The 25,021-nt window shown below is 35.8% G+C and overlaps 1 long non-coding RNA gene across 4 annotated transcripts; it reads right to left on the bottom strand.

The window, feature by feature from the left end:
- Window positions 1-1,099: 1,099 nt before the first annotated feature.
- LOC112711197 (uncharacterized) lies at window positions 1,100-6,812 on the bottom strand. Of its 4 annotated transcripts, none has more exons than XR_003811786.2 (5): window positions 6,373-6,812; window positions 4,495-6,302; window positions 4,154-4,238; window positions 3,390-3,475; window positions 1,100-1,716 (listed from the first exon to the last, which is right to left on the bottom strand). It is a non-coding gene; the product is annotated as an uncharacterized lncRNA (long non-coding RNA). The 4 variants fall into 4 exon arrangements; XR_011865913.1 differs by having other exon boundaries at window positions 4,373-6,302; window positions 6,376-6,745; XR_011865914.1 differs by having other exon boundaries at window positions 6,376-6,745.
- Between the last annotated feature and the right edge of the window lie 18,209 nt (window positions 6,813-25,021).

Below are 25,021 nucleotides of genomic sequence, written 5' to 3'. Positions count from 1 at the left end.
GTCTCAACTTCTTTCTCAATCATATGAGTAGATCTATGGCGGATTGAAATTGATTGGATCTCAATTCCTTGGCAATCCAATCTCTCTAATCACAATCAATCTTGCCAATTCCTTGATCTATTGTCATGAGAAGAGGTTAAGTGCATGTCTCTCACCCGTAAGCCACACTAACTCTCAAGATCTCAATTCCTCCCGAATGGTGTTGATCAAGGGAGTAGTGAAGGATAGAGCCTCAGTTCTAATACTCATAATTCCCCTTCTGAGGCTCACACAAATGTTCACAGATTCAAACCCCCTTCCAGAGTGAATGAATCATCAATCAAAATAGAGGATATCCAATAGCTATATGGTGCACGAGTTTGTAATCCGTACAACTAACCAGCAAGTGCACTGGGTCGTCCAAGTAATACCTTACGTGAGTAAGGGTCGATCCCACGGAGATTATTGGTTTGAAGCAAGCTATATTTATTTTATTATTCTTAGTCAGGATGTCAATTAAAGTTATCAGTTGGAATTATTAGAAAAATAAAAGAGCGATAATTAATTACTTGTAATGCAGTAATGGGGAATATGTTGGAGTTTTGGAGATGCTTTGTTCTCTGAATTTCTGCAATGTAATATTTAACTCAATTGTTTGTAAAGCCCGTCTACGGCAAGCTGTATGTAGGGTGTCACCATTGTCAGTGGCTACTTCCCATCCTCTCAGTGAGAACGTTCCAGATGCTCTGTCACAGCACGGCTAATCAGCTGTCGGTTCTCGATCATGATGGAATAGGATCCATTGATCCTTTTGCGTTTGTCATCACGCCCAGCAATCGCGAGTTTGAAGCTCGTCACAGCCATTCAATCCTTGAATCCTACTCGGAATACCACAGACAAGGTTTAGACTTTCCGGATCCTCAAGAATGACCGCCATCAGTTCTAGCTTATACCACGAAGATTCTGATTAAGGAAGCTAAGAGATGCTCATTCATTCTGATATAGAACGGAGGTGTTTGTCAAGCACACGTTCATGGGTTGAGGAAGTTGATGAGTGTCACGGATCATCACCTCCTTCACAATTAAGTGCAAATGAACATCTTAGATAGGAACACACACGTTTGAGTGAAATAGAAACAATTGCATTAATTCATCGAGACGCTGCAGAGCTCCTCACCCCCAACAATGGAGTTTAGAGACTCATGCCGTCAAAGTGTATAAAATTCAGATCTGAAAATGTCATGAGGTACAAGATAAGTCTCTAAAAGTTGTTTTTATGGTAAACTAGTAACCTAGGTTTACAGAATATGAGTGAACTAAGATAATTGGTGCAGAAATCCGCTTCTGGGACCCACTTGGTGTGTGCTGGGGCTGAGACTAAAGCTATCCACGAGCTGAGGCTTTTCTTGGAGTTAAACTCCAAGTTATAACGTGTTTTGGGCGTTCAACTCCGGATCATGACGTGTTTCTGGCGTTTAACTCCAGACAGCAGCATGTACTTGGCGTTCAACGCCAAGTTACATCGTCTATCTTCACGCAAAGTATGAACTATTATATATTGCTGGAAAGCCCTGGATGTCTACTTTCCAACGCCGTTGAGAGCGCGCCAATTGGACTCCTGTAGCCCCAAAAAATTCATTCCGAGTGCAGAGAGGTCAGGATCCAACAGCATCAGCAGTCCTTTTTCAGCCTAACTCAGATTTTTGCTCAGCTCCCTCAATTTCAGCCAGAAATTACCTGAAATCACAGAAAAACACACAAACTCATAGTAAAGTCCAGAAATATGATTTTTGCCTAAAAACTAATGATATTCTACTAAAAACTAATTAAAACATACTAAAATCTACATGAAATTACCCCCAAAAAGCGTATAAAATATCCGCTCATCACTACACAAATGAATTGAGAAGAAGAAGAAGTTCACTTAATCATGTGAATCATAATAGAGCTCCACCCCTAATGAAGTGGGGTTAATAGATCATTGCTAAAAGAACACTTGCAGAAAATGTAAATTGCAGGAAAGTAAATCAAGCTCAATGGAAACAGAAATATAAAATTGGCAAAAAGGGAAGTTGCAGAAGAGAATTGCAGAAATTTAAATTGCATGAGCTATATTGGATTCAATACTGAAATGTAAAAGTGCAGAACGGTAAAGCGTTTACAAGAGCCTTCTATTCTACTCCTACTCCTACTCCTACTACTCTCTAGTAGAACCAGCCTCCCTAATGAAATGAAACTGATGCCTTTATATAGACTTTCCTAAATGACAAATAAAATTGAAATTAAAAACAAATTACAAATAAATGAAATTTCTATTCTAACTGTTTCTTGTGCCTTTGAGTGGTGTTAATGGGCTCTGCTTGCTTTGAAGTGAAATTGGACTTGGAATGAATTAATTGAATCAGAAGTGGGGCTTTCAGGAGAACGTAGCGTTCTTAAAGATAACATAGCGTTCGTTCACCGATGCGTATGCATGCTATACGCTTGCGTGTCCTTGGTATTTTGGCTCATCGACGCGTACGCGTAACCCGCGTATACGCGTCACCAACTAAATTTTCCCACTCCACTTGTCGCAGGCGTTCTTGAACGGGAGAACGTAGCGTTCCTTTCATGAACGTAGTGCTCTTGTTGGAGCGTTCTTGAAAGAGCGCAGCGTTCCTTGCTTTATTATTAACGCTCGTTGCATATTATTAACGCCACAAATATTATTAACGCCTTAGCAAATTAAATGGCTCATTGCATGCATAAATATTATTAACGCCTTAGCTTGCATATTATATTAATGCATGGTTCATGAATTGATGGCATTAATAATATTGCATGTATGCTATCATTGGCTTTATTACATTAATTAGTAATGCCAATGCATTACTTAATTAACGTATGATTCATTCATTGCCCATTTGGCATTAATAATGGAAGTTTCATGCATGCATGCTTTCATAAGCTTTATTTGATTAATTTGCATTACTTAATTAACGTAAAGCTTCATTTGTTTCATTCATTCCCAATTGACATTAATAATTAAATGCATGTATGCTTTAATTATTAATTCAATGATAATGTATGCATAAGGCATTAATGTATCATGTTACTAATGCGAAGGCTTCATGGGTCATGGGTAACACTTTTAAAAGCGTAGCCTAAGATTCCAAAGTGTGCTCAATCTTCAAAGCGTACCCCAAAATTTTTCTTTTTTCCTTTTGAGTTTAATTTGTGCATTTTTTGCTTCTTTTTCTACTTATTCCTACAAAATTTATAAAATCAAAAGATGAAAGAAATATACTATTTAAGCACAAAAACACTCAACAATTAAGCATTAATCATTAATTTCTTATGTAAAAAAGCATAGAAAAACATGACATGATAACATGTCATCACACATATATGAAGTGGTGGAAAAAACTCACTTGGTTACTTTGACCCAGGTCACATTTAGTGTCTCTTTTTTCTCATCCAGTTCTTTGATCACTTTCTTGATTTTACACTTATCATTCTGCACAACACAATGATAGAATAACCAGTTATGCAAGAAATGTGGCAAATTATTGAAATAGATCGGCGAAAAGAAACCTCAATTATATTTTTCTCAGACATTAAATCATTGTACTTGTCTTTTACCTTCTTAAACATTGCCATTACTTTCTTGTTAACTTGTTTCTCAAGCCTAAGTGAAAAATTACATGAAATCCTTTAACAATATAATAATCATAGTTGCACAAAACATTTATTATTATTATAACAGTAAGTCAGTTTATCACGTCAACACACCTAGACTGTTCAGCTTGAAGTTTAGACAAAGCTTTTGCATCATATCACCGAGAAGTATGTGAGAATTGAGAAGTGTTTGTATCATTAGTCTACCAAGAATTAGAACAACTATGCAACTAAACTGATTAAGATTTAAAGACAAAAAAAAAAGGACAACTATGTCCTATGTGTCTCACGTTTCAATGGTAGAAACCTTGAAAAATCAAGTTTTGTACAAGAAAGCATATACTATTTGAACAAATAAAAACCACTTTTTGATCAAATGGCAATAAAATTACAGAACCAATTTCCAACCATGCTTTTTTACTTTCCTACTATTCAATTAACTAACAGCATAAAAATTGTCATACAATATTAAGTTCCTAGAAATTAATCTCATAAGATTATAAGAACATATACTCACCAATATAAGATCAGCAGCAGGTAAGAACTCTACTTGGTAAGTAACATACTACTGTCTTTAAACTCAAATGGCCTAACAAACATTCCTGTCAATCCACAAATAAATTAGAAAAAGATTAGTTAAAAAAAGTTATTCATATTTTTTTATTATGCATAAGAGACCAGATCATAGTGCACACGATAAATAACAGAAAAAGAGTTATCTTAAAGAGATGAGAACCTGTTTGAGCATCAACAGCACTAAAAGGATCATCAAATAGATATATATGAGAATCTTGATATAAAGCACGTGCTATTTGAATTTTTTATTTTTGTCTAACACTCAAATTTATCCCAGTTCACCTATAATTGTTTGGTCCCCAAATGATAAAGTCTGAAGATCTTTCTTCAAGGAACAAGCTTCAAGAACCTTCTCATACTTTTCCTTATCCATCTTCTTACCGAACAATATATTATCTTCAATTTTCCCACTTTGTATCCATGGTGATTGAGCAACATATGCTTTCTTACCACACACTTTTAGAGTTCCTAAACCTTGTGTGTCTCTACTAAAAATGGTCAAAAAATCTATTTGCCATTTACCTTTAATAGTAACAACAGAACGATCCAATTAGAAGAAAATCAATGCAAAAAATATACAGTATGTAATATAAGTCTAATTATAAAGTTTGGACAGTTATCTATAAAATAATTTGTATTCAAGAAAAGATTGTGACAACAAAAGACTTTCTAGGCAGGTAATGATGGTAAAGAGAGAATAAAAATCGGTAAAATTCACACACAGAGGCTAATAACTTTCAATAGACAACTCATATCATTATATGAACAAAATAGAATTTCATAGAAAATAATAATAACATTAAAATAGAATTCCAAAAATCCTAGAATGCAATGAGAGATTTTCCAGGGTCCTAGAATATACTAAGGATCCAAAGCTCATGTGTTCCCTAGCTACATTAGGTAGTAGATATGAACAATCAAAAATAAAAAAAGGAGTTTCATTTAAATTTATATGCTTTTACTTAACATTCTGTTGAGGCCTTCTCTTAACCCAGTTAAACATAAAGTATAATCTGAATCAAAATTAATCAAATATATAGACAAAATCTGAATCAAAATCCTTAACTCTAAATAGCCACAATTAAACTGAATTAAATAAATACATAGACAAAAAATCTGAATCAAAATAACCTGAAAGCATAATATGAACCAAAAAGATATATACAAATCAAGGCTATCATAATCTTGATGCCCTTCAGTGTCAAATGGTCGCAATTCAGAATAGTAATGCAGAGCCATCAACCTTCCACCATAGAAAATAGTATTTTAAGCCAAAAAGTAATACAGAAGCAAGGCTTAGGAAGTCTACAAAGATCTTTCTTTGACAAGTATTGGGTACACCGAACACAAACGCAAGTATGAACACAACTTAGCATTGGGTCCACTTCCAACTGATTACCCATACAAAATTACATCTAACCAAGATTGTATAACTTTTGGAACTCACCTTGGCCTGGGTTTTAGAGTAGAAATAAACATTAGAATTTTATTTATGTTCAAAATTACCACTGAATGCATAATTCATCATGGAGAGATTATGGCCCTTGCAAGCACTTGCCAATGTTAGCACACCAACAACATCAACACCAATAGATTCTGTTTTGTTAGCCTCAAATCACTTCAAATTAAATGCACTAGTGAAATCATCAACATTAAAAACATGAGTAGGCTTAATAGTCTCAATATCAACCAAGATTAATGACCTATCCTCTAAGCTCCCCTTTCTAAACTCAATGGGTATCACTTGATTCTGACAAATTTATAAAAATATTTGTAAAAATTATTCTCACACTACAATTTACAACTTGGTTTAGATATTGAATGGAATATACTAAATAGATTTTCTATTGAGCTTTCTCTTCTTCTTCGATAGAGAAGAATAATCAATTTGATTAGTAGAAAAACCAAAGAACAAAATCAGAACCCGGATTTAGAATGCGCAAAAAATCAGAACAAAAAAATCATAAAGAGAAAACCAGAAGTGAAGGTACAAATCAGAAGGAAAGAGGCACGAGCAGTGAGCAGATCTGGGATAGAAGATCCCTTTTGCTATGGGTGGGGCACTTCTCCTCTTGTAAAAATGTAAAAACCTAGCAGAAAAAAAAGAAAAATAAACGAAAATCCAAATAAAGAAATAGAGGAAGAAAGAGAAGAACATACAACCGGCATGGTGAAGGTGACGGTGACAGGATGCTCGTGTTCCTACCGCAGATTCAAACCGCGCACAATGCTACGCCGATGAGATAGCTAACAGATCTGGCAAAACATAGGTGGAAGCAGAAGAAGCAGAGGAGCTAGCATAACATAGAAACTTTGGAGAGGTGCAGAGATAGTGATGGAAGTTAGAGAGAAGAGAACTGTGTTGTAACTAGTGATATCTGAGAAAGAGGGAATCTAATTGAACCCTGAAAGGAAAGTAAATAGTGGCTTCTCTCAAATCTGCTACAAAAAATCGCCGCTAAATTCCAGATAGCGCTTGCTTTTGAAACCGACTCTAATAAAGTGCTGCTATCTACTGTGTGTCTTGTAGTGATTCATACCACGACAAGAGAAGAAATTCCTCACCCTCAACTAGCCAAATTCATGAGCGGGACAAAACCACCGTCCTCACAACGTCAATCATACTCACATATCAATCTCAAACATGTAAGCAGGATAAGACCACTGTCCTTGCCAGTCACATTTTAATAATATTCACAATCAATCATGCTTAAAAATCATAATTCTTTTCTTAAATTTACTCAAGACAAACTAAGTTATTAAATTATATCAAATTACCTTAACTCATGATTATTAAATTAAATTCTACGACAAAGTCTCTGAACTTTAGGGGAGTGATAGCTGATCTTATTTCAAAAATAAATCATTTAAAATCAAACATAATTCATTCTTTTCTTAAATAAATCAAAATCAAATAAAACAATTCTTCAATCCAAATTAACCAAAATAAAATTCTCAAAATTCTTCTAAAAATTTCGGCAGCATCTCCCGTAAAACTCAGACTTTGTCACCCTTCTTGGATCCCATCCAAACTATTACTCTAACTATTTCCAAATCGTTTCCAATAAATCAAAACCATTTCTAATATCACAACATCTATAAAATCAAACCAATTAAAAAAATCAAACCGCTTACAAAATCAAACCATTTTCATATCTCAAATCTTATCCAATTCTCAGAATTATTTCTGATATTCTCAAATCATCCTTTCATTATTCAGAAACCAAATTCAATAAACTAATCTTACAACAACCAACTCAACAAACTAAAACAACAACTTAGAATAACCATAACTTCCGTAATAATTTAATAAATCACTAAGATAAATAATCACATCCCATCAAACAGTTCAATTCAATTTAATTCATAAGACTGACGTAATCATAAAAATATGTTTTTCATACTATTATCAACTTATAACAACTCTTGAAAAAAAATGAATTTAAGAAAATGCCCCTACCTTGATTGTCAAAACCCGAAAGCTATATAGCGTGTCAAAACCCGTACTTCTCGGCGTATAACCTCGGCAACCGCAACCTCAACTCTAAATACTTTCACAGTAATCACAGCAACTCTAATCGTAATATATATGACGCTGCAAAACCTCATCGACATATATCGAAATAGCAATAAAGAACTTTCGTAGCAAAACCTCAGCGACATATATCGATGATGATAATGTATGTGCATTTAGTGAAGGGGGGAAAAGGGGTGGCGGCTACTGATGGAAACATTGGAGGGTGTGGATGTGTTGTGTTTTGGGTCTTGTGTGTGTGTGAATATGGGAAAGGGATGGCGGTGAGGTGGTGGTTAGGTAAGGTTAGGGTTAGTGGGTTTCAATTTGGGGATTTAGGGTTAAAATTAGGGTTTTAATTTGGGAATTAGGGTTTGGGTAAAGTATTAATTTAAAACAAAATTTAATCTAATATAATATATATAAAAATACTATTTAATTATCAACTTAAAATTTATTTTCAAATAAATACTCTAATTCAATAATTAGAGATAATAAAAATTGATTTCGTTTATAATCATAAAATAAAGTTAAAAATCTAATTATTCAACTTAAAGCATATGAAATTCTTATTATTATTTAATTACTAAAGCTTTAGATCATAAATAAGAAATTACTTAATTTATATATAAAATCTCTTAAAATATAATAAATCATAAATAATTTATTGTATGATTTTTAAAAATTTGGGGTCTTACAAAACAACAGTGTTTTTTTAATTATTTACCTATTTTGTTATGGATAATACTTTTTAAAAGTATTGCTGTTAAAATTATATAGTCATAAGAGTAATAAGATAAATTGCTAACATAGGAATCAAATGTGAAAGCAAAAGTATGGTCTAAATTTATCTTGATGTATTTGATGATCATTTAGAATGGATATTGAAAGGTTCACCACTGTTCTTAATTCTTGAAGAGGTTAATGCTTTATGAAATAATCTAACAAATATATCTGTTCAACTAGCTTTAAATAGTTTTGATATGTTTTTTAATCAAATTAATCATTTTATTTGTTGATTGCTATTATGAATTATGATGAATTATTACATTTTTGTTGATATTAATTTGTCAAAAATTACTTCAATGTAGATTAATTAAATTTAAAAAATAATCGAAATGATGATGGACCAGGAAACAATTTCATAAAATATGCAAATCAAAAGAAAGAAAATGTTGCTCAAACTCCACATCTGTCCGATAAATAAAGAGACGCAGACTTTAAGATCACCCTTTGACATGATTTATGGATAATGTTATCTTTTGCTCTCTTTTTCATTTAAGTTGATGAGGTATTCTATAAAAATGACTATATTATTATTATTATTATTATTATTATTATTATTATTATTATTATTAATGTATAATAATTGATACTTGATTGTTATTAATGTATTTGTGTGAAGACATGTATTTTAATTTTAAATTTTATTGTTTATAATTTTTGTTTAATTGTGATCGGGCCAAACAATTCAGTTGATCAATAATCTAATGACCCAATCATCTGATCAATTCAAATATTGGTTTGATTCTAATAACTATACTCACACTACCTCACTTCACCACCACACCTCTGCCACCACTCTCTCACAACCACCCCCCACCCTATCCACGATTGCATAATCAACCCATTCTTACAAACATTATTACACCCTAAAACTCCTCACTCCATTTTCATCCCAACTTAACACTCTATCCCACATCTATCACCACCTCTTCACTCACTATGAGTCCTTTCTGTAACACCCCAACGTTTGATATGTCATAACTAATGCCAAACGTTTAGGTGTTACTTGTCGTAAGGACCTACTTGGATCTAGACTTGGATTTCATAAGAAAATATTAATATAAGCCTTAATTGATTTAGCGTGATTAACTTACTTATTATGAAAAATCATTTAGTTGCTCACAAAGTTAACACTTAAAGCCATATCATAGATAAATACATGGTAACAGAAAATATCATATATACATATATACAAATATACACATGAGTTAAGCTTGGAGATACATGTCATTTATCAAAATCCAAGTACTACACTAAGTTATATATATAAATATAAAAGAGGAAGTCAGACTCAACCATCACACGGGTTTTCTAAACTGAAATTGAACTACTAAGAAGTCCTACCCCTCTAAAAGCACTACAAAAGCGAGGAAAAAGTAATACCACTGATCATCAAAAGGGAGTAAAAGATCCGACGTGTCTATCTCTGGAGTGACCTCTGAACCTCCTCATGATAAGCGGCCCAAGATCCCTCGGGAAGTGGCTCTTCGTCAGACTCTGAGTCCTCCTCCAACTTATCAGTCCAAATGAAAAAGTCTTCCAAAGGTCGACCTTTATAGCTGCTGCCACAAACTCCGAAAGTTCATCGAACTTGATGTGCTCAGTCGGAGGTGCAAAAATAGGAAGGTGTTGCACCAGATCCATGTCGGTCTCATGCGTGCAGAGCATCCAGGAGAAGTAAATCGCGGTGTGGTCCTACCAAGAGAAAGGGACGAGAAGAGGGGAACTCATCTTGGTGTAACTTGGATAACGTGAACGCGTATAGCATGCCAAAGTCAAAGAGAAGGTGCTGTACAGAAACGTGAAATTCAGGCTCGTATGAAATGTAGAGGCGGGTCCATAGTGTGCTCCATATAAAGACTCTATCCCGCATTGGGTCCTTATTGCTTAGGATAAGACAAAACTCATAGAACTCCTCTGCCAATCCCATCTGGGGAGGGGGTAAAGAAAGAAAAGTAGGGTGAGAACCTAGAGTTCTCAACAAGGTAAAAAGAGAACCTAAGGTTTTTGTCTCTAAGTTGTCATGAAACAAAAAAAAATAAACATAGAAACACAAGGCACAAATATACATACAACAAGTAAATAGTATAAACAATTAGGAAATGGCAGTAAATAATTCACAGGAAGTTCATATGCATAAACAAGATGATGCATGCTTGTCTTTAGTGCAGGCCATGAGCTCATGCGTCGGTTGTCTACCCGCAATCCTACATTACTCGGGGCAAACCCCGAATATGATTTCTTTACCGTGTCAGTCAGGCATAATTATCATCATGGACAAACCCATGTCAGTTAGGATATCTTGGCATCACGATAAGAAATAGTTTATCAATTAGGCAAACATTCCTGCATTAGTAACCTTAGGCTATCAGTTAAGCGGACACTTTCGCATTAGCAATTCGGCACAAGGCCCATTCAATATACAATTCTCAACTTTTTATTTCATTCATTGTTTCTCATTTTCTTTCTTTTCATTATACCTCCACATCACCAATTACATGCGTGCACCTCCACATCGCCACTTTATTATATGTACCTCCGCATCACCATTTAATTACACAACCCTCCGCATCACCATTTAACATTAATTCTTTAAGGAAAAGTCTACCCTTTTTATTTCATTTAACTAAGGTCATGTATGCTGCCAAATCTGGACATATCACTTTGGATCGAAATAAAATTTTTACCATATTTATATTAGAATTGGATTTGATAACAAACTTAACAAAAATCTGCTACTGCACCTAAGAAGATTCAGAAAAATACAGCAGCAGCTCTTTTTTTGAAAAATCTATGATAAATTAAATTCTAAACCGTTTCTTCCAGATTTTGGTGAGGATACACCCAACACCCTTAGGTTTTATGAAAAATAAGTTTCAGGTCCATAGAACCTCATTTGGTTAATTAAATATCAATTGGAAGTGACGTTCTATTTCTTTAAATTGGTTCTGAATTTCCTGCGAATAACCTAACTTCCAAGAGACATTACTAACTCTACAAAATAGCTATGGATATAAAATTTGTACTTACTTAAATTAGGCTTACAGATCTTTAAATTATCTTTAAAATCAACTCAAAATTTCAAATAAATCAAAAGTTCTAGTGGCCGGAAGTTGATACTACAGAACTAGAAAACTTGAAAATTCTACAGCAACCACTAAATGTTAAAAATTCACATCTTCCAAACCACTTGGCCAAATACCTTGATATTTTTCTGGAGAAATATTTGCTTATTGAAGTTTGGTAGAAAAATAATTTGGATCAAAAATCATGCCTAGATTGCTCCTAGTGTTTATTTTAAGTTGCTGCCAAATATGCAGAAAATTCTGCACTATATCAAATATAACAATTTCATATACACTGATCATCGTTCAAACACTTAATAAATCTATATTTATTATCAATCAAGCATATGATAATTCATCAATTCTCATCAGCAGGCACAGCCACAAGAATAATAATCTAACTGTCCTATCCTTTACTTGGTGGTATCAAAAATCGAAGGGCTTTGCTTTTAAGCTCACTTGCTCGGCTACAACACCTAATGCATCATAATTTAATTTCATTCATCATCATCGTTGTGGCCTTAAGGCCGAACCCATGATCATAGAAAGAGGAAATATGAAGCACTCACCCCCTCAAGCTAGATGGTTCGGTGGTTCGAGGAGTTAGAAAAATGCCCTTGAACTACACAAACTGGAAGGAAAAACAAGGTTGGGCTGCCTGGTGATGGTGAAAACTGAATTAAACAAAGGAAAAGAGACTGAAGCTAGCTTACCTAGTGAAGAATTCCAAAACAATAAAGGTTGATAGAAAGGTGTGAACTATATTGCTTCAAGCTCCTATGAAGGTCGACAGGATTGGAGAAGGTTGCATGCTGACCGTGTTCTTCTACTGAGTCACTCTCGATCTTCTCTCTTTCTCCCTTCTTTGAACTAGATGGTATGTTTTGTAAGTGGTGGTATGAGTAAAATGGGGGATAGCTTTTGGCTCTATATACGTTTCATGTCTCAGGGAAAAGGATGAAGTAACACATATGCTTAGGATTAGTGACTAAGCATTCACTAGGTTAATTGACCATGAGGGTAATCATGGTTTGGAAGGGGGCTGCTATTCATGGGAACCAAAATAAAAAAAAGAGTAATGTTGTTGTTTCTAATCATGGTTACACCATAGTTGGATTAGGTGAGCTAATGGTTTGGTTGATCTTAGAATTTTATACAAGAATGACTAAAGCTTTAATTTGATTTATCCTACAGTAAGAGTATTTTGGGTTAAGAATAGAAATTGTGATCATGTACTAATTGTTTATTGATGATGCATCTAGGGTTGTTCCTTTGCTAATTTATCATTTAGTGAACTTAATAAATTAACAAAATAAAGAAAATTTAATTATAGTGGTAATTATTTAATTACCCAAAACTTGTCGTTTGGAAAAGCTAAAAAGTTTTAGCGCCACGGGTTACAATTCTAATTTACTATCTATGCCGTATATACATCTAAACCTATGCATATCAATGAACGTTGTAAAGAATTAAAAATCACAGGTTTCGTGGGGTAGCGTAGTTACACTTTCCATCTTTGAACACTCACCCCACTTCTTACAATCCACCATCCGCATCAACAACAACCACTCACGAATATATTTTAACAAATTAAATAACAAAATAGTATATAGAAGAATTTGACGAGGACGAGTGAAATGGTAGATGCGGCAAAAGTTATTGTGGTAAGTGATGGATGAGGTAGGGGTGGTCATGGTAACGACAAATGGTAGAAGAGACATATGTAGGGGCAACATATGTTAGAAGAGGAGATAATAGTTACAAGAATGTTGGAAAAAGCAGATAAAGTGGTATTGCATGGTTGTTAAAAATGGTAGATGAGAAGATGATGGTTGCAACAAATGATAAAGGAGGCAGAGTTGATTGTGACAGGGACAAGTGGTGTAGAAAGAAAAAAAGGAGATGATGATAAGATAAGTATTGGTGTTGGTGTTGTGTGTGGATGTGGATGTGGGATTTGAAAAGAGAGTAAGATTTGTACAATAGAAGGTGAAGGTTGTGGAAAGAAAGGAATTATGGCGAATGAGTTTTTTTAATACAATTGAAAAAGAAAAAAAGAAAAAAGAGTTGACTATTTTCTTACCATAAAAAATTTAACGGTATGAATAAAATTGAATTTATTGAAAGTGTTAAAGTAAAATTAAAATAAATTGAGAATCCACAAATTGAAACTAACTTACTAATTGAATTAATAAAAGATTATCATTACTAGAAATAAGATTAATTAATATCTCTAAATTATCAATCAAATTGGATATTAATGACTCAAGTTCAGCCAAATTCACAACCCAATCCAAGAATGGAAATCTACTCTGTAATTAGTTTAAGCATTTTATCAAACACCTAGAATGTATAAAGATAAAACTTCATAAATTTCAATAATTAATAAAAACTATAACTACCTGCTATAGGAATTTAATAACGTGAATTCAAGTAAGAAATAATGAAGCATAAAACATCAACTTCATTCACGAAAAAATATAAATTCAACAAAAATTCATAAACTAAATGACATAATAAGAAACTAACAAAAAAGTACTAATGAAATAAGATGATAGAATAAGAAAATGTAAATAAAACTAAATTAAAATGAGATTAAAAACTAAAACTATAAAGAAATTAATAAGAAATTAACTAACTTTATCATAATTCCAGACAGAAGAGAGAGGAGAGAACTTTTCTCTCTAAAAACCTAAAAACATCATACTAAAACTAACTTTAAACTCTTCTCCCTTTTCTTCCTTCATATTTTCTCTTTAAATACTTAAATAATTTGAAGTTTAGGTGATCTTGATTCGCAACGCAAAAATTAGTGGCTTGTGTGACCCAAATTCATTGTGTACTATAGACATACACATATCATTTTAATGTTTCGGATGTTAGTTTTCTAGTGCCACTAGAACTGCCTCAATTCGTACCTTTATATCTCAAGTTATTATCAAATTAGTACGAAGATGTTAGGATTGGTAGCATCCAAAATATTCTTGATGCTAATATTTATTATGAATTACACCTAGAATCGTTGAGAATTCGAGAATGTATTCAATATTAAAGTTGTAGAACTTGAGTTATTCTTTCTAACAACTCTAAGGTTGCTCTAATCAAATCACTGTAGCTTTTTGTGATGCATTTTTCTTAAACAATATTCTGTATTTTAATACGAAAGCTCCAACAAAATTTGTTATAGATGCCAGTTGGATATCAAACCAATTAAAATTGCCTGAAAAATAAAAAATTTTTTGATTAAAACCCAAGTGAATATATGAATTTTCTAGTCAATAATTCGAGTTCTATCACAACAGAAGAGAAAACAAAAAGGAAGAATGAAGACCAATAACAGTTACTTACAAAGAAAATTAGAATGTAGAGGATGATGCAACCCAAAATTCAAAAATAAATGAAATCCCAAAAGAAGAACCAAATGGCAATAATAACAATGAAGGAGAACTGCAACCACTAGACCTAGGAGAAAGCAAAGCAAACAACAAAGATCCCATGGAGATTAAAGTGTAAAAAGAGATAGATACATAGCCTTATATATATATGAAAAAAAAGACAAGAAATTATGGGCCAAGCCCATAACTTTTTTTCCTTTTCCTTCCACTCCAATGGCTACACACACCCACTAAGCAATATACACACATATTATATCACTCCATTCTACACTGCCAATGCTACTCTCCCCCCTCTCTCATGTCATTTTCGTCAACAATAAATTCTTATACACTTTTATTTTGATTATTACACTACTCTTCTTCTACTCCAACTCTTTTATGCCCTATTAATTATGTTCTCTTATGTTGGTTCTTATTTCAAAACTCCATTGAAGTAACCTATGTAACACCTTAACTATCAAAATGTCACGCTTCCGGCTGCATCACTCTGATAGCTCGGGTATTACGACGACTCATATGAGCCTGTTTAAAACTTTAACCGAATCTTTTCAAAAACATACATTCATACTTACAATATAAAGTACAATACTCACAGGAAATACTTATATATATAGATATACATACATATTAATTTACAAGCATTTTATATAAAAATCCTATCCCTCTTACAAAACTTGCAAAATTAAAGGCGAGGGAAACATAAATACTAAAACAATACAAAAGTATCATCTAATAGAAAAGAAATAATATCTTCCGAACCTCGTTGTCCATAACATGAAAAAGAGAAGATTTGTAGGGTAGTGAGAACATCATCCTCGAAAGGGTTCTCACTATATGGTTGCAGAACTATGATAACAGGATACGCGAGATAAAATCGTTACAGTGATTAATAACCGCCTTATGCATCTTTTCAAAAGCAAGACTTACTTTATAAAAAGAATCTGAAATCTTTTCTGAAAGAGAAAACTGTTCATTTTCTGAAAGTTCTAAAGCCTTTCAAAAGGTTTATCTATGCTGAACCAGATTTGTTTTTCATACTTTTCTAAACCAGAAACAAAAACCAAAACCAACCATCGGCCCATCTCATAATCAACTACGGCCCTAGGCCCAAACAATCCAAACAGCAGCCAATCCACCATAATCCAACAGAGTTTCAGTCGCAAACATAAGTAGGAGGCTCAAGCACAAACAAGCAGTTACATCAAGTAGAGCAATTAGAAATTAAACACAATTAATCACATAGGCAAACCAAGTACAATATGCACACCCAAACAATGTCACATAGATGCAAATGATGAATGCATGTCCTAGTGGCTAATGATATCATTTGTCGGTAATAAAGCCAACCGAACAAGTCCTGGTAGCTAACCATTGGACTATTCCTCTGTCGTGCATCCCAACTCGAGTTATTCACAATCATAATCCTAATCACATCCAACACCATCACTGGTGTATATTCAAGGGGGCGAGCTCATCTAGAACTTTCACAATGTCTGGCCACACTTACGACATAGGGTCAGCAGAGTATCGAGTCTCAACCTGGAGCACGTGGTGGCTAGCCACTACTTCTACCCAGGAAAACTCGTATCTCAGATAATTGGAAGTGCAACAATCACAATATCAATAACTCAGCATATATGCATTTATTCTCAACCATAAATCAACATTCATCTCAGCCATCCGACTTAAATTCATAATTCATAGTCAGCCATTCAGCTCACAACATATTTCGCAATCAGCCATAATTCATTATCATACACAGCCATTCCGGCTCATAACAAAATAGCACTTCCACCATCCAACATCATCAAATTCATAAAATCATCATTCAAATAATAAATCATTTTTTCTCAATTTACTTCACTTTGAAGTCAAATTTCAACTCTTTTTAGCCTTGGCTTTAAAGTTTCCATTTCCCAAACCATCTCAGGCTCATAAGCCACTTTTACTCAAGTAAGTTATCTTTTTAAAAACAAAGCCACCCTCGACATCCTCTTTCTAAAACTTCCAAAACCATGGCAAATTAAGGATTTATTTTGAAATATTCAACATTATACATGATACCAGGGCATCTTGGCCAGTTTTACTAACCTTTTCTTTACTGTTTTAGAGTAGTTTCATGCATTTTCTCAGTAAATAAGCAAGTTTTGGATAAAAATACACTGACACCTTGATTCAAGCAAACATTGTGAACTTTACATGATTTTATGAGAATTAGGCAGGAATTGAATGATATAATTGATTATGCATAATCTCATGACTTGGAACAGAGCTTTGATGCACTTTAATTGCTTGATTTCAGGACAAAAGAAGCAAAAAGGAGCCACGTTAGTTGTCACGTTAAGCTAATTAACGTAACCACTAACGTGGAATGGGGACAAGCTTGTAGTGTTAATGAAAAAAGTGATCGCCAATAACGCCTTCGACGCCATCATAGCCCACGTTAGTTGCCACGTTAAGTACATTAACGTGGTAGCTAACGTGGAGGAAAAGAGAAGCTCCAACGTTAGTGGTAAAAGTGAATGCCACTAACGTTCCACAAAGGCACATTTAGCCACGTTAAGAGCCACATTAATCTAATTAACGTGAACTCTAACGTAAGGGGAGGAAGTAATCGCCAACGTTAGTGGCACTCACCTTTGTCACTAACGTTGGACTAAGCCAAGAGTGCCCACGTTAGTGGTCACGTTAAGACCACTAACGTGAAGAGTAATGTGGAGCTAAGCATGATGGGCCAACATTAGTGACACTTACCTTTGTCACTAACGTTGGAGATGGCAATCACCACCACGTTAGGGGTCACGTTAATCCAATTAACGTGAACTCTAACGTAGGAAGGAGGGGCGTTTGGAGCGTTAGTGACAAAGGTAAGTGTCACTAACAATCTCAAAGCATAGGCATGCCCACGTTAAAGGTCATGTTAGTTACACTAACGTGAACTCTAATGTAGGGAGAAGACCCGAAGAGCCAACGTTATTGAAAAAGGTGAACGCTAATAACGTTTGCGAAGGACCAAGAGGCAACGTTAGTGGTCCCGTTAGTGCCACTAACGTTGAAGTTAACGTAGAGGACTAGTGGGTTGGAACGTTAGTGGAAAAGGTGATCGTCACTAACGTTCTCGAACCCACATTCTCACTTAACGTTAACACCACTAACGTCCATGTCTAACTCACACTTTTCTGCAAGAAAAGCTGAGCCCACTGAAGATTGTAACTGCTTCAACTTAAGATCAAAGGCCCATATCCCAAGACTTGAAGAACTAACTAGAAGATCAAGTAGAGTAGTATATATATGAGTAGTTTTGAACTAGAAAGGAGCTTGGCAATTTGGAGAATTACACCTTGTATTTGTATATTTACTTTTCTGCACTTTTCTAGTTACTGGGGAATATACTCTTTTCTACCATTTTCCATTTCTAGAGCTATGAACAACTAAACCCCCTTTCATTGGGTTAGGGAGCTCTATTGTAATTTGATGGATCAATTATAGTTTACATTCTTCTTCCTCTTTCTTTTCTCTTGATTTACTAGAAAGATTTCGATCTTAATTCAATTGGTTAGTTGTCTTAGAAGAGAAACTCTCCATAATTGGATCTTCTTTTGAGCCTTGGAAAAGGGATGAGGAGATAATGCTAGAAATGCTTTCTCATGTTGCACCAAATTCGGGTTTGGATGGATATAGTGACATGTAATCCTCCCAACACTTTGATTTGGAAATACATGTGGTATAATCAGTGACCATACTTCATCTCTTTCCATGAGCAATTAAATCAAGGAATTGGGCAATTGTTCAAGCTTAGAGAGATTGGGTTGCCAAGGAATTGGGATCCAATCACCTAAGATTGCCAAGGAGAGCAATGAATGCATTGATTGAGGAAGAGATGAGAATGAATTTGATCCAGAGAATGCAACATCTCCTAAGCCCAATGAATCCCCCATTTCTGATCTTACCCATTCTCTTTAATTTCTGCCATTTATCTTCATGCTCATTTCCCTAAATCCCCATTTAAGATTCTGCAATTTACTTTCTATACTTTACTTTCCCGCTATTTAAATTTTCTGCAATTCTCAACTCAATTCCTGTTAGCTCAACTAGCACATCTTTCCAACTAAAGTTGCTTGATCAATCAATCCCTGTGGGATTTGACCTTACTCTATTGTGAGTTTTTACTTGACGATAATTCGGTATACTTGTCGAAGGAAAATTTGTTGAGAGACAAGTTTTCGTGCATCAATACATCCAACAACGAGATTTTATAACAAAAGTCCCTCGACAGAGTCTCAAGTCTTTAGGGGAGAATAACATAACTCATTTCCTCAAATTCACTTAAAATCTTTAAAACCTTGGCTTCCTGATTTGAGTACTTAAAATAGGATCTAAGTCAAACCAAGTCATGTAATCAATTACTCCTTTCAAAGCCATTTCCTTTACTTAAACAAAACCAGCTTCAACCCCATGATTAATTCTAAAGCATTTCAAACTACTCAAAAATTGTTTCATTCTTGCAAAAATTCAGAATTCAAAGAGTACTTAAAACTTTTCCCAAACACTTAAAAATGAAACTTGTCAATAGACGTTCAGGTTCTCGAAGTCATTAAAACTCCTCCAAGTGAAAATCTCAAGTGAAATTCGAAGACATAACCCGTTTCACATTTAAAACAGCCTTAAAACATAAGTTTCAGCTAGATAACTTACCCCCAAAAGAGATACAATACTTTTCTTAAGAAACAAGGCTAAATCACAATTTTCTTTTTAATAATTCATTTCAAAAACATATGTCATTCCTTTCTTAATAATTCAAATAAAATAGTAGGAGTATTTAACTCATGGTTTTTCCAAATAATATTTCAATAAAGTTCCGGATTCTACCTGAATTTCGGCAGCACCGCCCCTAAAACTTGGACTTTGCCACCCTTTTCGGGTCCCATCCAAACCAATCCAACATTCACTTTATTTTCATAACTCAAGGAAATTGTCTCAAGCTCAAATCATTATCAACCGATTAAACTCATTTCCAAAACTTTAAAGAAATAGTTCAGCAACAACCCATTTATCAAAACCAAACAATAATCAGAAGTCGTCTCAAGATCAATCTTTATCAACTCATTGAACTCATTTCCAAAACTTTAAAGAGACAATTCAACAACAATCCTTTTATCAAAACTAAACAATAACCCAATCAAACATATAATCACATTCATCCAAAATAGCCAGACAATACATAAGAATTGTACAATCACTAAAAAGTGTATATCTCACATTGGTATCCATTTATAACAATTAAAAATTATAAAATTGAGATTTTAGAAAAGCCCCTACCTCGATTTTCGAAACTCGAAAGCTCTAAAACACATCACAACTCGTTTTCTCTTGGCCCGCAACTGCAACAACATAATAATTAGGTCTCGAAAGCTCTGAACCACTATCTCAGCAACCACAACGACTCTAATCGCAACATATAATAATCAGGACCCAACCCCACGTTACCAAAACTCATATTCATTAACCAAACACAATAGAATACTAACGCGAGACTTTTCGAAACATAATTACTTACCGAAACAACAAAATGAAGCAACTGTGATTCCGAATCGACTCGGCAATAGTTCCAACAAGAACCCTAAGTAACAATTGTGAGTAAAAACCCCGGTGACGGCGACTGGAACAACCACGTGGCGTTAAAAACCTTTCCGGAATTTCAAAAGAACAGAAACCAAACTTAAAACTCTTACCGGCAGTGGAACTCCGTGGTAGCAGAGGCGCTCCTAGCGGCAGAGGCTTAGCCCGAAGCTTCGGCGTTGGTCCCAGAAGTCACAGAACCACTCCCGGTGGTCAGAATCACAGAGACGTAACTCCCTCCTCCCGCAGTGACAGTGACAGAACGACAGCTCCAATGATAGCATCAGAACAGCCGGCGGTAACCAGGGACGCAGTGAACACCGCGACAGGCACGATAGCAGTGGTGTCGCAGCAGTGGACTCATCTTCATAGCAACCCACCTGTGGCAACTCTAAAGGAACAATGACAGTATTGCGATGGCGCCGACCATGGGAGCTCGGTGCCAAACTGACGGCGACGGTTCCTCCCGTGGCGGTGAGGACGCAGCTGGCTGTGCGACTCCCTCTCTCTCTTCACGTCTCTCTCTGCCCAATCTCTCTCTGCTCTTCTGGTGTGGGTGGCTGGCGCGACGGCAAGCTGGGCGGCGGTGAGGCACAACTCGCGGAGAGGCGTGGCATGGTGGCAGCGGTGGCACAGTGTCATCGACAGAGCACGACGGACTAGAGAACGATCGGCGGCGGCTCTGCACAGCGCGGTGGCGGTGAGCTGAACGGCAACTGCATCATGGTTCATCTCCTCTTCTGATTGCATCTCTGCTCCTTCTCTCTCTGATCCATTTTTTTCTTTGTTCCTTTTCCCATTATTGCTGTAAATTGATTTGAGAAAGGGGAAGGTTTGTGTCGCTGCTGTTGGGTTTAGGAAGTGGGTAATTGGATTAGGGTTTCAGCGGCTGAGGCAAAGGTTTTGGTGAGGTGAGTGTGAAAATTAGGGTTAGGGTTAGTTTAGTAATTTTAAATAAAAATGGGAATAATATAGTAATTGAAACCCAAATTAAATCCATCACTAATTATATATAGAAGATATTATTTGTTCATCAATTTCACAAATTACTTTTAATAAAATGTTCAAATCCAAAAATTAGAAATAATATAATTAATTTCTTTATTTTCCTAAATAGTAGTTGGTGCACGAAATTGCAATCACACTTTTGCAATTCCGCACAACTAACCAGCAAGTGCACTGGGTCGTCCAAGTAATACCTTACGTGAGTAAGGGTCGATCCCACGGAGATTGTCAGCTTGAAGCAAGCTAGGGTTATCTTGTAACTCTTAGTCAGGATATCAATAATTATCAGGGTTGATTGTAAAAAGCAAAAGAACATGAAATGAGTACTTGTTTTGCAGTAATGGGGAACAGGTTGAGGTTTTGGAGATGCTCTGTCTTCTGAATATATGCTTTCCTACTGTCTTCTTCTTCAAACACGCAAGGCTCCTTCCATGGCAAGCTGTATGTAGGGTTTCACCGTTGTCAATGGCTACCTCCCATCCTCTCAGTGAAAATGTTCAACGCGCTCTGTCACAGCACGGCTAATCATCTGTCGGTTCTCAATCAGGTTGGAATAGAATCCAGTGATTCTTTTGCGTCTGTCACTAACGCCCAGCCTTCAGGAGTTTGAAGCTCGTCACAGTCATTCAATCCTTGAATCCTACTCAGAATACCACAGACAAGGTTTAGACCTTCCAGATTCTCTTGAATGCCGCCATCAATTCTAGCTTATACCACGAAGATTCTGATTAAGGAATCCAAGAGATATCTACTCAATCTAAGGTGGAACGGAGGTGGTTGTCAGGCACACGTTCATAGTTGAGAATGATGATGAGTGTCACGGATCATCACATTCATCAGGTTTAAGAACAAGTGATATCTTAGAATGGAAGCAAGCATGATTGAATGAAAAACAGTAGTAATTGCATTATTCCATCAAGACACAGCAGAGCTCCTCACCCCCAACCATGGGGTTTAGAGACTCATGCTGTAGAAGATACAATGAGAAACGTGTAAAGTGTCATGAGGTGTAGATACAATGTCAAAAGATCCTATTAATAGTGAACTAGTAACCTAGGGTATACAGAAATGAGTAAATGACGTAAAAATCCACTTCTGGTCTATGAATGGTAAAGGAAAATGATCCTTTCTGGTGACTGTATTGAGCCTTCTGTAGTCAATACACATGTGCCACCCTGTAACTGTTCTTGTAGGAACTAGTTCATTCTTTTCATTGTGAACCACTGTCATGCCTCCCTTCTTAGGGACAACGTGGACAGGGCTCACCCAGGGGCTATCAGAAATAGGATAAATAATCCCAGCCTCTAGTAACTTAGTGACCTCCTTCTGCACCACCTCCTTCATGGCTGGATTTAGCCGCCTTTGTGGTTGAACCACTGGCTTAGCATCATCCTCCAATAGGATCTTGTGCATGCATCTTGCTGGACTAATGCCCTTAAGATCACTTATGGACCACCCAAGAGCTGTCTTGTGTGTCCTTAGCACTTGAATTAGTGCTTCCTCTTCCTGTGGATTTAGAGCAGAGCTTATGATCACTGGAAAAGTGTCAACTTCTCCCAGAAATGCATATTTCAGGGATGGTGGTATTGGCTTGAGCTCTGGTTTAGGAGGCTTATCTTCTTCCTGAGAAATTTTCAGAATTTCTTTTATTTCTTTTAGTTCCTCCAGATCAGGATGAACATCTTTAAAGATGTCATCTAGCTCTGATTCAAAACTTTCAGTCATATTGACCTCCTCCACCAAAGAGTCAATAATATCAGTGCTCATGCAATCATTTGATATGTCTGGATGCTGCATAGCTTTGACAACAATCAACTTGAACTCATCATCATTGACTCTCAGGGTTAATTCCCCTTTTTGGACGTCAATGAGGGTCCGTCCAGTTGCTAGGAAAGGTCTTCCTAGAATGAGAGTTGCACTCTTGTGCTCCTCCATTTCCAGCACTACAAAGTCAGTGGGAAAGGCAAATGGCCCAACCTTGACAATCATGTCCTCAATTATGCCTGATGGGTATTTAATGGAGCCATCAGCAAGTTGGAGACATATCCTGGTTGGTTTGACTTCTTCAGTCAAGCCAAGCTTTCTGATAGTGGATGCAGGTATTAGGTTGATACTTGTCCCAAGATCACATAGAGCTTTCTTGGTACAAGTACCCTCTAATGTGCATGGTATCATAAAGCTTCCAGGATCTTTAAGCTTCTCTGGTAAGCTCTTTAAAATGACTGCACTACATTCTTCAGTGAGAAAAACTTTTTCAGTTTCTCTCCAATCCTTCTTATGACTTAAGATCTCTTTCATGAACTTAGCATAAGAAGGTATTTGCTCAAGTGCCTCTGCAAACGGAATCTTTATTTCAAGAGTCCTTAGATAGTCTGCAAAGCGGGCAAATTTCTTATCCTATTCCGCTTGGCAGAGTTTCTGAGGATAAGGCATCTTGGCTTTATATTCTTCAACCTTAGTTGCTGCAGGTTTATTCCTTACAGAAGTGGTTGGAGAAGTCTTTTTAGAGGGGTTACTATCAGCACTCTCAAGTGTCTGATTCCTCATTGGCGTTTGAACGCCAGGATTGGGTGAAGAATGGGCGTTTAACGCCAACTTCTCCCCCTTTTCTGGCGTTTAAACGCCAGAATTGGCTACCCATTAGGCGTTTAACGCCACTTTTTTACCCTTTTCTGGCGTTTGAACGCCAGAATCATTCCTCTCTGGGCTCTTACTGTCCTCAGAGGGATTTTGAGTAATTGGTTGGTCATCCTCTGTCAGTTGTTCCTTTCTTAACTTTCTGCTGCTTTGAGTTGATACATTCAATGTCTTCCCACTCCTTAATTTAACAGCTTGCCATTCTTCTGTTATCTATTTAGATAGCTGCTGTTTTGTCTGATTCAACTGTGATTCTATATTCTTGTTAGCAATTTTGGTTTCTTGGAGCATCTCTTTAAATTCTGCTAACTGTTTTGTCATCAGGAGTAATTGCTGATTAAGCTCAACAATCTGTTCTTGAGGATTAGGATTAGTAGTTACTGCCATAGCTTCTTCTTTTGTAGAGGGCTCACTGCTAGAGTACAAATGTTGGTTTCTAGCAACAGTATCTATGAGCTCTTGAGCCTCTTCAATTGTCTTTCTCATATGTATAGATCCACCAGCTGAGTGGTCTAGAGACACCTGAGCTTTTTCTGTAAGCCCATAATAGATGTCTAACTGTACCCACTCTAAAAACATTTCAGAGGGGCATTTTCTTAGCATACCTCTATACCTCTCCCAGGCATTATAAAGGGATTCATTATCCTCTTGTTTAAAGCCTTGGATGTCCAGCCTTAGCTGTGTCATCCTTTTTGGAGGGTAAAATTGATTCAGGAATTTGTCTGATAACTGTTTCCATGTCTTTATGCTTGCTGTAGGTTGGTTATTCAACCACCTCTTAGCTTGAT

This window comes from Arachis hypogaea, chromosome 9 (genome assembly GCF_003086295.3).
Source record: "Arachis hypogaea cultivar Tifrunner chromosome 9, arahy.Tifrunner.gnm2.J5K5, whole genome shotgun sequence".
In the NCBI taxonomy this organism is placed as follows: Eukaryota; Viridiplantae; Streptophyta; class Magnoliopsida; order Fabales; family Fabaceae; genus Arachis; species Arachis hypogaea.
This window is presented reverse-complemented; position numbering and strand designations above follow the sequence as displayed.